The sequence below is a fragment of the Cebus imitator genome, unplaced genomic scaffold, assembly GCF_001604975.1.
Source record: "Cebus imitator isolate Cc_AM_T3 unplaced genomic scaffold, Cebus_imitator-1.0 Scaffold3, whole genome shotgun sequence".
In the NCBI taxonomy this organism is placed as follows: domain Eukaryota; kingdom Metazoa; phylum Chordata; class Mammalia; order Primates; family Cebidae; genus Cebus; species Cebus imitator.
The window spans coordinates 10,772,454-10,786,888 of NW_016107318.1; the positions used below are offsets into that span (position 1 = coordinate 10,772,454).

Here is a 14,435-nt window from a genome sequence, read left to right on the forward strand (position 1 = left end):
ATCAGGTAGAAAGATGGGAGCGAACCACCTTGCTACTCATATGTCAACATTATTTGTAAAATCGGATGCCACTGAAATATTGGTTCCTTTTACCGTGGATTCCTTGGAAAGGGCTCAGTTCTGCTTCCGCCTTCACCCAGCATGGGCTGGGCTGGGAGCATCTCGGAACCCCGGGGAGATCAGGCCTACGCCCACCCTGCTCTTCCCGCTCATCTGTTCTACCGGGGGTTGCAGCGCAGCCGGTGCGGCCCCTCGGAGTCGTAGCTGTCGCGGTGCGGGAGCTGGGCCCACTCCGGCGGGAAGGTAGCCGTGCTGTACACGAAGCAGTGAGCCTCGGTGGACGCCGGCGGCTCCTCGGTGCCTGGGGCCTGGTCCTCCAGCAGCTGCACCCCGCAGCGCCGTGCGCTGGCACAGGGTCGGGCAGCTCTCCAAGTCGTCCAGGAAGCGCAGCATCCGCTAGTCCACCGAGTAGACCTCGCCCTCCACGCGGCGCCCCGAGCCTGGCAGGTGCAGCAGCCACGGGATGTCGTGCTCCCCTGCGATCACCAGCGTGCAGCCGCGCCCGGAAGGCTTCGGATCCGTGGGCGCCATCCCGCAGGACCCAGTGGTTGGCCTGGCCCGGCTGCAGGGGGCCGCACGCGAAGAGGAGGGCCATCGGCAGAGCTGTAAGCTTGTTTCTTCAAAGAAATGTTGCCTTGGAATCCAGAACCACAGTAAGCCCGAGAGTCTTAAAAACTTCTGACTTCACAGTCCTTTCAAATGACTCAAGGAAAAGTAAGTCCACCTCACATGGTGACCAGAAGGTCCATGGGGACCAAATATCCAGTTTTCAGTCCTGCCTGCAGCCTGGGCCATGGGGCGCCATATTTCATTTTCTTCTTAGCAGCACTTATCACTATTTCAAATCAGATTGTTTGCTTATTTACTTATACAATAAGCATTGGCCTTTCCCCACTGAAATGTAACTTCCAAGAAGTTGGGGACCATGTTTTATTCATTGCTTTCTCTCAAGTGATAAGAATGCCTGGTACATGATAGGCAATTGCTACGTATGTGTTGGCTAAGTGAATACAAGACTTGCTACTTGTACAGGTATGTCTAGCTCAAACTGAAAACCAAGAAAATTGGGAAGAAGTTTACAATGACAAAATTTTGGATAGATGGGGGGAATGACTAAATAAATAGCATGTAGATTATATGAGTTAATGAGAAGTTTGAAGAAAGTTCAATAATCTGAGAAATTAGTATAGATCTGTTTTCTGTAATATCACTTACAAAGCAATTAACAGCGAGACTGCAAGATAGAGCAAAGATGAAGAGGAATAAATTAAATTGCAGGAGTGTTTAAAGTAGGAATTCCAGGGTTGTTGTGAGCTTTGTGATTATTTAACATTGTTACTAAAAACCTAAGTAAGAAAATACATATTATATTTATGCAACTGTGGATAATCATAAACTGAATTTTGTTACAAGTATCAGTAAAAAGCCAATGCTCAATTAATATTAACTATGTCAAAAATCCAGGAGCAGGAAGCCATTATTCTTAGCAAACTAATGCAGGAACAGAAAACCAAACACCACATGTTCTTACTCATAAGTCAGAGCTAAATTATGAGAACACATGGACACATAGAGGGAAACAACATACACTGGGGCCTCTCAAAGGGTGGAAGGTGGGAAGAGGGAGGGAAGCAGGAAATATAACTAATGGGTACTAAGTTTAATAATTGGTTGATGAAATAATCTGTACAACCAACCCCCATGACACACGTTTACCTATTTAACAAACTTGCACATCTTGCACATGTACCCCTGAACCTAAAACAAGTTAAAAAATAAAAAATTTTAAAAATCTAAGTCTATTAAAACTTGAACATTGATTTGAATTCTTTTTAAAATACATTCACATAATATTCAACTGGCTAGAATCATTAATCAAATGAAAGCTGAGATGCTAAAGGGACTAGTGGCAAATATGTGAGGCATTATTGCCTAGTTACACGACTTGATAATTCAGAAGAATAGATTTGTTTAAGTTTCCTGAATAGATGGCAGATGTATTGAGTGTCTATTAGGTTCTATGAACTTTTTCTTTGTTTCATTTTATCTTCAATTTAACTCCTAAAGGGTTTATTATCTCCATTTTACATATCAGAAAACTGGTGATGAGAGTCAAACCTTTATCTACGAAATTCCAAAGTTCTTTTTATCATTAACATTTCCCTTGCTGCAGGCTCTGAGACACACAGAATTACACAAGGCTAACCAAAATATTCTATTCCATTTCACTTAAGACTAAGCAACACATTAGGCAAAAGCTATTAGAAAATAAACAAAAGTAAAGAAATTTTAAACATGATTCCTAAAATGAACAATAAAACAAACAAAAAAAGTCAGCATGGATTTTTTTCTAGACCATAGCTAAAAAGGCAATGCAATTTAAAAAGCCCCAAAATCCCAATCTACAATAAGAAGAGAGTATTTGTAAACTGAAATTAAGTAAAGATTAATTTATAACAATTGCAAAGACAAACAACATGTCTTGAAAGACAAACAATGAACTTGAAAGGGTAATGTTCATCCATTGTAACCTTTAAAAGCAGATCAGTGAGTGACTGAATGAATAAACAAACAAACGAATAAATAAATGAACAAAGACACTTAGTGTATGCTGCTGAGAGCAACCTTGAGCTGGTAGGCCAGGAGCTAGAAGCAAAAATTTAGAAATGAATTTTGGATCATCATATTCCTTTAGCTATGCCAAGAATCTTGTGCTTCTAAAGTGATTCTGTGGTGCCTTCCCAGCAAAGTAAGTGAGGTTTTAATTGGTTCCCTTCCTTGAATTAGAAGATCTACCCAACATTCACTATCAATAGGAACTTTACTGGTGTTTTATGTAAAGTTGAACATTACACCTATAGTATTTTCAACTTTCATTTTTAATTTTTGTCAGGTAGTACCATAACAAGATCCCCTGTGTCAATGTGCTACCAGAAAGAAAAAAAGAACTGAAATAAAAGAAGCATCCATATAAAGTAAACAAGTTAGAAAGACTCATTTTTCATTTGTTAACTAGCTCCACACGGCTGTTGGCTGTGACAACAAATGATTTAATGAGTCTAATTTAAAATGGTCTTGTCTGTTTAAGATAGATGTCTTAGAAAATACTTTCTAAAATCTCACAGCTATAGCAAAGGCTGCTTCAATGTACCCTGAGAAATATTGGCAATACTCTTCCACTTTTTTTTCTAAATTTCTGGTAGGCCATACTAAGATAGTAGCAGCAAGAACTATAATATTCCCATTGTACCTGGGAATGTTTCCTAATAGTAAGGGTAAATAAAATGTTTCAGATATACCAGTCCAAGAAACCATAAGTATTTATCAACTGTGTAGAAAAGTGATTAGTCAGCAAGAGCCTTTCTGAATTATGTGATCATCTTCTCTAGTCAATCAGTTAAATGGCCCTTTAGAGTGATGCTTTGTCAGAAAAGGATATTGATAAGAGACGTGATGTATACTGGGCAATGGCAAAGAAAGGGCCACATCTCCAGGGGTGAACATTATCTAGGTTGTGGCATTTGATTTTAGAAAGCTTGTAAATGTATTAGATTGAACAGATGAAACCTTCCAAAATCTATTTCCCAAGTTCACAAACACACGTCTTCATCCCCATGTAAAATCTTAGGTAGATTTTAAAAGTGATGAGCAGGTACGAAGTGTTATCTCCGAATTCACATGATGCTTCCCTTTGTATAAAGACAAATTGCATCTTTTTGATCATTCCTTGGTGACAGATAAAACACATTATACAGCTTCTGAGAGGGTCAGGTAGATTCAATTTTGTTGAATGACCTGCCTCAGCTCGAAACTGAGTATCTTCTTTTGTTCTTGCAACATAAAGTGGTTGCAAGACCACATAATGTGGTCAGTCTAAATATGTACCCTTACTTTTTTGAATATCCAGATGTGGTGATTATCCAGAATTAACCATCGAAACTCAGATGAACTAAAGTCACCTCTATAATATTTCAATTTACTAAGAGTATTTTAGGAATCCAGAAGAAACTTGAGCACCACTACTAAAGGATGTATACACGAAATAAAAGCCTAGAAGCCCGAAGAGCAGATGTGATTCAGAGCCATCCTCACGATGAAATTATTCAAGAAGTCAAAGAAATGAGGAAAAACAGTGTCAAAATATTTTCACGTTAAAAAAGTAATTAGCATATACTGCATAAATTAAAGAAATGTAGACAAACAGACAGAGCCATAATACAAATACCTTTGCAAGCCAAGTTTCAGCTTAGATAAATATAGTTTCTGCAAGTGGAAAGATTTAAGCTATTTCTCACAGCTATACATGTGCGCTTTCCTGACTTTTGTAGCAATCTCAAAGAAACCAACAGGGAAGGGAGTGGGTGGAACAAATGCTACGGAGAAGATTGAGTAAATTGCCAACTGTCTAGTCTGTACAGGTCATTAGCCTCATCACACTGAGCTTTTGTTCGTGGTCCAAATCTCAGACCAGCATTGTAGCAGGCTATTGTTTTCACTGGAACTTTGTGGAAAACAAATTTCAAAATGTCAAATGCCACATGCTATTTTCACACTCCACACTTGCCTTGAGTCTTAGATAATTAAAAGAAAAATAAAAAATTTACTCCACTGAAAAACATGAATGTTTTTGTTTGGATAACCAATTTCTTCAGTCAAATTACTTATATGATGCACACACCCCAAAATGTTTTTATCATGTATGAGATATAAATAGGATCAGAGGTAAAATCCTGAATGATTTGAATCTACTTATTGTAATACAAATATATCATTAATAATGGATACTTTTCTAAGTTTAATAACAGAGACATTTGTCCTCCCTAATGTGAGTGGGCATCAGCCAATCAATTAGGCCGTTTGGCAACTTCGGTAATTTCAAGTGATGTTATTTTGATCCTCACTTTTTTCCTTTGGTATGCAATCTCCATTTTAACCTCCTTCTGCTGTTCTGTCATCTCTTTGATTTCTCATTTTATTCAATTACAGTTACTAAATTTCATAGCATGAATTGCTTGTAGAAAATATATTTTTTTCATGATCATATCTTTATTTTTAAAATTAATCACTGCTAAAGAGCAGAAAATTCAGAATTTACTTTTGGAAGCTTAGTCCAATGGGGTGCATCCTGTTTCTTCACACAGCAAGCAGAATAGATTAGACTATGTTTCATATTCATCTGCTGCTTCATGGTGGGACTGTTGAGGACTGGTCTTGTGTGGTTTGGATAGCCCTTGTTGGTCTGGACCACAGTGGAGCCTGTGTTGAGGAGCAAGGTTGCAGCTCTGTTTGATCACATTCCCATGCTGAAGCACTGTTCCTGAGAGGCTTGAAAAACAGAAAATAAGGAAAATATAGAAAAATAGAAAAAAATTTTTTCCTATTCCTTGGGTTTTTGTTTTTCTTCAAAGTTGGGTTTTGTCTTTTGCACTGTAAATTAAAAAACAACAACAACAACAACAAAAAAAAAAAAAAAAAAAAAAAAAAAAAAAAACTTTTAGGTTTTCTAGATAGCTGTGCCAAGCCATTTCTTTCATTTTCTCATTGTTGAGTGGCTTTATCCCAATTTTCTAATTTAATCTATTTATTCTTATATAGTGTTTGTGACTTTCTGATTCCTTCCTTTAGTATCAGAAATCACTTTGCCTTCTCTTACAAATTGCTATAGGGCTCAGTGTTTTCTGTTCTATGAACATTTTCTGTAACCTCAGGGCATGACAGAAAGGGTGAGGTAAAAATAATCTCAGTTGACATAATGAACTAATCTGCAGTCGTGTCTAAAATCCCCGAGTTCTGCTTTGCTAAAATTTGTTAAATGCCCTGAACCAGAGCTAAATTCACATAACTGTGGGAAAATGTAACATTTCATTGGGGAATATTCTTAGACTTCAGGTTGGTCCTTAAAATCAGTATTAGGTTGCTGCTCTCCAATATTTGTTTTCTTTTTCTATAGTAATAGAACCTCTGATATTTAGCTTTGCTCACTGCTGATCACGATAAATCCACATTTTACATTTTGTAGACTACATTTCTACATACAACTCTTGTAATTAAGCGTAATCATCAATTTCTGGCTGGTGAGATGCAAAGAGTGTGAAAGCAGTCCGGAACCTTTCTTAAGAGACAGCATGCTTGTCCTTTCTTCCAAACCACCACTTGAAATATGAATGTTATCTTCCTGAACATATCATCAAGACAATAAATGAAGGAGCACCAAGAAAAAAGAAGCCTTTGGTCACCCAGATGCACCACAGCAGACCAACCCAGTGTCACCTATGTTTATGTAAGAAATAAATATATGCATATCTTATTCAGCTAGTATTTAGAGTTTTCCGTCATTTGTAGCCCAATTTTAACCTAAATAATACAACCCCTTTGAGACAAGGGCAGTACTTACTGATTTTTAGGGTAACTGTCAAGCAACTAGTTTGAGGAAGGAAAATATAAGTATATGCTCCTAATTTTATTCTCTCTAGATTTAGAAGAATTCGTGAAAATTATCAGGACTTTGTTAACATTCCCAAATGGCTTCTTGGAGATGGAGACAATACTGCTCCATTCCAGAACCTTCTGTTTCTTTCCATAGCTGCTGCCTTTCTGAAGCATTTGATATTGTGCTGCTTCTCATTCCTTCTTGGCTGTTGAGTGTGACTATATTTTTTGGCTGAGTTTTTATTTGTATTTCTGTAGAGTTTTCTTTTTCCATAATTTTGGTTTATATATTAGAGATTCAGTGATAGAGCTCCTTTGTACATCTTTAATCCAAAGCCCAAGATCCCATTTTTGTAGAATTCTGGGACTTGTTTCCATTCTATCCAAGTCTAGAGCTATTTCGTAGGTAAATATATCTTTTGAGAATAAAAATCATGGAATGTGGTCCCTGGGATGTTCCATTTTATGTATCAATTTGACAGGGCCACAGGGTGCCCAGGCATTTGGTAAAATGTTATTCTGGGTGTGTCTATAAAGGTGTTTCTTGATGAGATTAACATTTAAGTCTGTAAACTGAGTAAAGCAAATTGTTTTCTCTAACACGGATGGGCTTCATCCAATCAATTGAAGGCTTAAAGAGAATAGAAAAGTTGACTCTAGTGCAAGTAATAGGTATCTCCTCATGCCTTACTGCCTTTAAGCTGAGGCACTGGTTTCTTTGGACTCAAACTGAAATACAGACTTTTCCTAGGTCTCAAGCCTGCTGGCATTCAGATTGTAACTACACCATCGGCTCTTCAGGGTCTCTAGTTTGCCAACTGCAGATCTTGGGACTTCTCAGCCTCCATAATCATGTTAACTAACTCCATATAATAAATACAGCCATACCTTCTATTATTGTACTTTGTTTTATTGTACTTCGAGATACTGTGTTTTTACAAATTGAGGGTTTATGGCACCCCTGCCTTGAGCAAATCTTTCTGTAGCATTTTTCAACAGTATGTACTAACTTTTGGTCTCCATGTCACATTTTGTTAATCCTTGCAATATTTCACATCTTTCATTATTTTTATATCTGTAATGGTAATTGATCATTGGTGACCTTTAATATAACTATTGCAGTTGTTTTGCGGCACCATTAATTGTGCCCATATAAGACAGCAAACTTAACTGATAAATGTTATGCGTGTTCTGACTTTTCTACCAGAGAGCCATTCCTCTGTCTCTCTCCCTCTCCTTTGGTCTCCCTATTCCCTGACACACTACAATATTGAAATTGGGCCAGTTTATGACCATAACATGACCTCTAACTGTTCAAGTGAAAGGAAGAGTCCCATGTCTCTCAGTTTAAATCAAAAAGTGGAAATGAGTAAGCTTAGTGAAGAAGGCATGTCAAAAGCTGAGATAAGCTGAAAGCTAGGCCTCTTATGTCAATTAGCCAAATTGCGAATGCAAAGAAAAAGTTCTTGAAAGAAAGTAAAAGCACTAATCCAGTGAACACAAAAATGATAAGAAAGCAAAACAGCCTTATTGCTGATATGGAGAAAGTTTTAGTGGTTTGGATAGATCAAATCAGCTGTAACATTCTTTTAAGCCAGAGCCTGATCCAGAGCAAGACCCTAACTCTTCAACTCCATAAAGGCTGAGAGAGGTGAGAAAGCTGCAGAAGGAAAGTTAGAAGTTAGAATTTGGTTCATCAGATTTAAGGAAATAAGTCATCTCCATAACATAAAAGTGCCAGGTGAAGCAGCAAGTGCTGATGTGGAAGCTACAGCAAGTTGTCCAGAAAACACAGCTAGGATATTGGAAAAAGGCAGTCAGATTAAAAAACAGATTTTCAGTGTAGGTGAAACAGCTTTCTATTGGAGGAAGGTGCTATCTAGGACTTTCATAGCTAGAGAGGAGAAGTCAAAGCCTGGCCTCAAAACTTCAAAGGACAGGCTGACTCTCTTGTTAGGGGCTAATGCAACTGATGACTAAGTTAAAGCCAGTGCTTATTTACCATTCTGAGAATCCTGGGGCTGTTAAGAATTATGCTAGATCTACTCTGCCTGTGCTCTATAAATGAAACAACAAAACCTGGATGATAGCATTTATTATCATAACATGGTTTATTGAATATTTTAAGCCCACTGTTGAGACTTACTGCTTAGAAAAAAATATTTCTTTGAAAAGATTACTGCTCACTGACAAAGCAACTAGTCACCCAAGAGTTATCCAAGAGCACTGATGAAGATGTACAAGGCAATGAATGTTGCTTTTATGCCTGCAACATCCATTCTGCAGCCCTTGGATCAAAAAGTAATTTTGACTTTCAAGTATTATTATTTGAAAAACATGTTTTATAAGGCTACAGATGCTATAGGTAGTGATTTCTCTGATGGATCTGGGCAAAGTGAATTAAAACCTAGATGCCATTAAGAACATTCATGATTCATGGGAGGAGGTCAAAATATCAACATTAAGAGGAGGTTGAAAGAAGTTGATTCCATCCCTCATGGATGACTTTAAGGGGTTCAAGACTTCAATAATGGAAGTAATTGGAGATGAGGTGGACATAGCAGGAGAACTAGAATTAGAAGTGAAGCCTGAAGATGTCATTGAATTGCTGCAGTCTCATGACAAACCTTAAATGGATGAGAAGTTCCTTTTTATGGATGAGTAAAGAAAGTGTTCTCTTGAGATGGAATCCTCTCCTGGTGAAGATGCTGTGAACATTGTTGAAGAATCAACCAAGGACTTAAATATTACATAAACTTAGTTGATAAAGCAGTAGCATAGCTTGAGAGGATTGATTTCGATTCTGAAAGATGACCTACTGAGAAAATGCTAACAAGCAGCATTACACGCTGCAGAGAAATCTTTTGTAAAAGAGTCAATCAATGTAGCAAACTTCATTGTTGCCTATTTTAAAAAATTGCCACAGCCACCGTTTTGATCAATCAGCAGTTATCAACATTAAGGCAAGACCCTCCACCAGCAAAAAGACTATGACTCATTAAAGGTTCAGGTAATCATTAGCATTTTTAGCAATAAAAAATGTTATTAACACATTTACATTTTTAAAGAAATAATGCTATTATTGCACACTTAAATGCTACAGGATGGTATAAACATACCTTTCATATGCACTGGCAATAAAAATACATATGATGACTCACTTTATTGCAATATGCATTTTACTGTGATAGTCTGAACCAAACCCACAATATTATCAAAGTATTCATATATCTATATATCTATACATATATCCCACTTGTTCTATTTCTCTGGAAAGCCCTGTCTAATATAGTCTCCAAATACTTTTCCCCACATTCAAAGAGAGGGAGAATTCTGATGAGTAAATGAGGATTTATAATCTCCAGGAAAGTCCTGAGTATTGATAAACATATCTTAGGACTTAGTAACAAAATTGATTATAGTGTCTTACATGATGAGGTCACATTTGAGCCAAGACTTAGAGTCAGCTATGTCTGTCATATGCAGTTACATGGCATTCTATACATTATTTGCCTTCACTGATTTACATGGGAGGAAACTTGCAATATGATGAGACGAATTCCGATTTTTATACATAGACATATTTTTTGGACTAGATTGGGAGAACAAAAAGTAAATCTGCCAAATGGCACAAAAAGATGGCAAAGCCCCTGAGATGAGAAAGAATTCATACCAAGCGAAGAAGGAACCTAGAATGGCAATTTTAAAACAGGATTTGAGGGTTGCATGACAGCAAAGATATAGTGAGATGGCAAATATCTGTGCTACCCAGAGGCCAGCATGAAATCTCATCCCAGTGTGGCTATCCTAGTGACAATGTATACCCCAAAGAGGTATAAACAGAAAGTGACCCTTTCCTAAATAGCTTAATATTTTAGGGCCCAAACAATCCCAAACCATCCAACTAAACATTATATATATATAATGTCTATATATATATATATAGACATTATATATATATAATGTTTAGTTGGATGGTTTGGGATTTGCCCTCACAGACTTCTGGCAAATTTTATAGCATCATGAAGTTTAAGAGCATTTAGAAACTGAAGAGGCTTAGGAACTGTAGCAGAAATGCAAATGAAATGACATAGTAGAAACCTCCATTAATTTATAAACTTTTGCAAGAACTCTTCAGTGTTTCCAAAAACATTGATGGGACAGTGAAATTTTTAAAGGTATTAAAATTCCTACATGGGATTAGAACTGAAAATCTGAAGTATTAATATGAACTGACCTCGTTCATACCTGTAGATTGGTATGATTTAAAAATGTTTGGGTGATAGGTGCTGCTCTGGATCTCTCACAGGGGTGTCCTAGAAACAAAGCCTGCACATAAATAATTAGGGTTTATTCTAATCTAGTTTGTACAACTTTTTCTTTTAGAGAAGAATACGGCAGACTAAAGTCCAAGAGAAGTTTGCACTTCATGTCTCAATCCAGTTTATTTACTCTTATTCTTATAAACAACATTGTTATTAAAATGGAACAAATATTCAGACTTCAGGAAGCTCCTTTTCAAGTTTAAGTTCTACCATACATAGGTATATCCCTGAGCCTTTTAAGAAGCTTATAGCCATATAGTAAAAGCTTTTGAGAAAACTTTTCTCTCTTCTTTTCTCATCTGAGTCCACTGGCTTCTTCCTGCCATTGGCAGTGCTCTTGTTGACTTCGCTTTCTTCAACTGATTTTACTTCTTACTATTAGTACACAATAGCACAACATGAAGGAAATAAGCATTTCAAAGGAAAGATGTAAAAGATGTATAAGGGCGTTATATTCTTTTCCTCCTCCAGTCTTTAAGTCTCAAAATGCCTAATTTGACTTAGTTTTGCTGATTGACTCTCGGCATTCAATAAGTATTTTCTGGATGCCTGTCTAGCACTGAGCTAGGTTCTGTCCAGCACTGGGCTGTGTGTTAGGGACTCAGTGGTAAACTAGATAGTCTGAGTACCTGCTTGCATGGAGCTCGTAAACTGATGAAAGATACAGATACATAAGAATGATTCACAGACAACTACAATACAATATATAGGAGAGGCAGCAGTACATAGTGAGGAAGAGCAAGGGCCAGAGCCAGACTGCTTTTGGTTTAAACTTTGCCTCTGCTGTTTGTTTATTATCTTTTTAGTTTGTCCTATGGATAAGTAGCGAACATAAAAGCATTCATTAAGTGCTAAATAATTCTTAGCTACAACCGTTAGCCCTTTACCTTCTCTGACATTGTCTGTTTTTATATTGCCATATGTGTATGTTATCTGTCCCTATACTATTGTAATTGTCATTATTATAATTATTTATTATAATGACTACCACCCCAAAATCTCTACTGCCAGCAGCATACATTCATTTTTGGGAAACTTTCATTTTAAGATTTTTCTTAAAATTCTGGGCCAGACAGATTCTCTGAAAATGTTATAGGAAATCTATTGCTTGGTAATCTGAAGGGGCAAAATGTTGTGGTTGTTCTTGTTTCTTCTAAAAGTTAGTCAATTATAATCATTACCCATTCTCCCAGACAGAGCCCCTCCTCTCCCTGTTTTCCTATCAGGGGCTCTTTGTGCCTTCTGGGAGATTTAGTGATAGATCCTTGCTACTCTTAACAAGTTCAGTGATATAGTATTGCTAGAAGGGTGACCATCATTAGTGTCTCATCAGACTCAGTGGGCATTATGTGATCTTTGAACTTGTGTGTCTACAAAAATCAACAAACTGAAAATACTTAGAGATGACACAATAGAAACATCTGTGGCATTAGTACATTTTCTGTATAACATGAAGATCTTGCTTTATCTGTACTCTTATTTTAAAATAAACTTAATGTTCTTATTTCAATTCCTGCTAGTGCATATCCCTGATGTGGAAAATCAACCAACAAAAAAAATTATCATGCTGACTCTTTCTTCCTGTTTTGCAGTTTTACTACCCCCATCCAGAAATCCTGATGGGAAAGGAAACTGCCTTGCTATATCTATAATTTATCAACATGAAAACATTAGGGGTTTAATCATAAAATTCAAGAGGTCAGTCTTATCTCCACAACTGTGCTCTGAAGATTTTCTAATATGAAGAAATGCATTTCCTAAGCATAAAAATGTAATTACTAAAGTTGATGGAGGGACAGGATATGCAAATATATAAAACATTCCATGAAGATATGCATATCATCTGTAGAAATCCGGAGAGTGATTATAGGGTATAGGCAGAGAGGCAGGAGTAAAGAGGGGGGTGGCAACCCCAAAATGTCTGTGTAAGAGAGAATTAGGGCAGCAAATAGGTTAGAGGGGTGAGGCTGGAGGACTGGTCTGGGAGCTGCAATTGAATAGCAGGACATGCCTTCACTTAGACAATTTAATTTGAGGCAGTGTTGGAGGTGCCTTAGGGAGACTATGGGAGAACTAAACCTTATAAATCCCTTTTTGATGCTAGTACTAGAGAGGAGTGGAAAAAGTCTGGAAAATATAAACATGATTTACATCAGGATATGTTGTACATTCAGTAGCTGCGATGGAACAGATGATAAAGTCAACAAATATGTAACTGCCATTGCCTACACTGAATTACTCTGCCTTAGGTAATAGATCTTTACCTCTAAAGGTAACAAAATGTTAAATCTATTCAGAATAATTGGCATAGATTCCACCCTCTATTCTTACCCTGTGTTTCTTTCAAGTAACCATAATAGTTCAGCAAATATTATCTGAGCACATCTATATATTCTCATATCACAAAAATCCCATTCAAACATTTATCATTGTTAGAGTTGGCTTGTTACACGTCCACATCTTCCTCTTCAGGTTGCAAACTTTACAAAAACAGAAACCATTTCTAACTTAGTCATTAGTAATAATAATAGTAACTAACATTAATTCACTACTTATTTTCTGCCAGACACTAGGCATTACTTCATGTAATCTCAACAACCTATGGGAAACTTATTCTTTTTTATTATTATACTTTAAGTTGTAAGATACATGTGCAGAACATGCAGGTTTGTTACATAGGTATACATGTGCCATGGTGATTTGCTGCACCCATCAACCCATCATCTACATTAGGTATTTTTCCTAATGCTATCCCTCCCCTTGCCCTACCTCCCCTGACAGGCCCCAGTCTGTGATGTTCCCCTCCCTGTGTCTATATGTTCTATTGTTCAACTCCCACTTATGAGTGAGAAATGCAATGTTTGGTTTTCTGTTCCTGTGTTTGTGCTGCGAATGATGGTTTCCAGCTTCATCCATGTCCCTGCAAAGGAAATGAACTCATTTTTTATGGTTGCATAGTATTCCATGGTGTATATGTGCTGCATTGTCTTTATCCAGTCTAACATTAATGGGCATTTGGGTTGGTTCAAAGTCTTTGCTATTGTGAGTAGTGTTGCAATAAACATGTGTGCATGTGTCTTTATAGTAGAATGATTTATAAACCTTTGGGTATATATCTAGTAAAGGGATTGCTGGGTCATATGGTATTTCTAGTTTTAGAGTCTTGAGGAATCGTCACACTGCCTTCCACAATGGTTGAACTAATTTCCACTCCCACCAACAGTATAAAAGTGTTCCTGTTTCTCCAAATCATCTCCGCCATCTGCTGTTTCCTGACTTTTTAATGATTGCCATTCTAACTGGCATGAGATTGTATCTCAATGTGGTTTTGATTTGCATTTCTCTAATGACCAGTGATGATGAGCTTTTTTTCTTATGTTTATTGGCCACATAAATGTCTTCTTTTGAGAATTGTCTGTTCATATCCTTCACGTACTTTTTGATGGGGTTGTTTTTTTCTTGTAAATTTCTTTAAGTTCCTTGTAGATTCTGGATATTAGCCCTTTGTCAGATAGATAGATGACAAAAATTTTCTCCCATTCTGTAGGTTGCCTGTTCACTCTGATGATAGTTTCTTTTGCTGTGCAGAAGCTCTTAAGTTTAATTAGATCCCATTTGTCA

At 37.1% G+C, this 14,435-nt stretch overlaps 1 pseudogene; it reads right to left on the reverse strand.

The window, feature by feature from the left end:
- Nucleotides 1-209: 209 nt before the first annotated feature.
- LOC108306763 lies at nt 210-1,003 on the reverse strand (annotated as a pseudogene).
- Between the last annotated feature and the right edge of the window lie 13,432 nt (nt 1,004-14,435).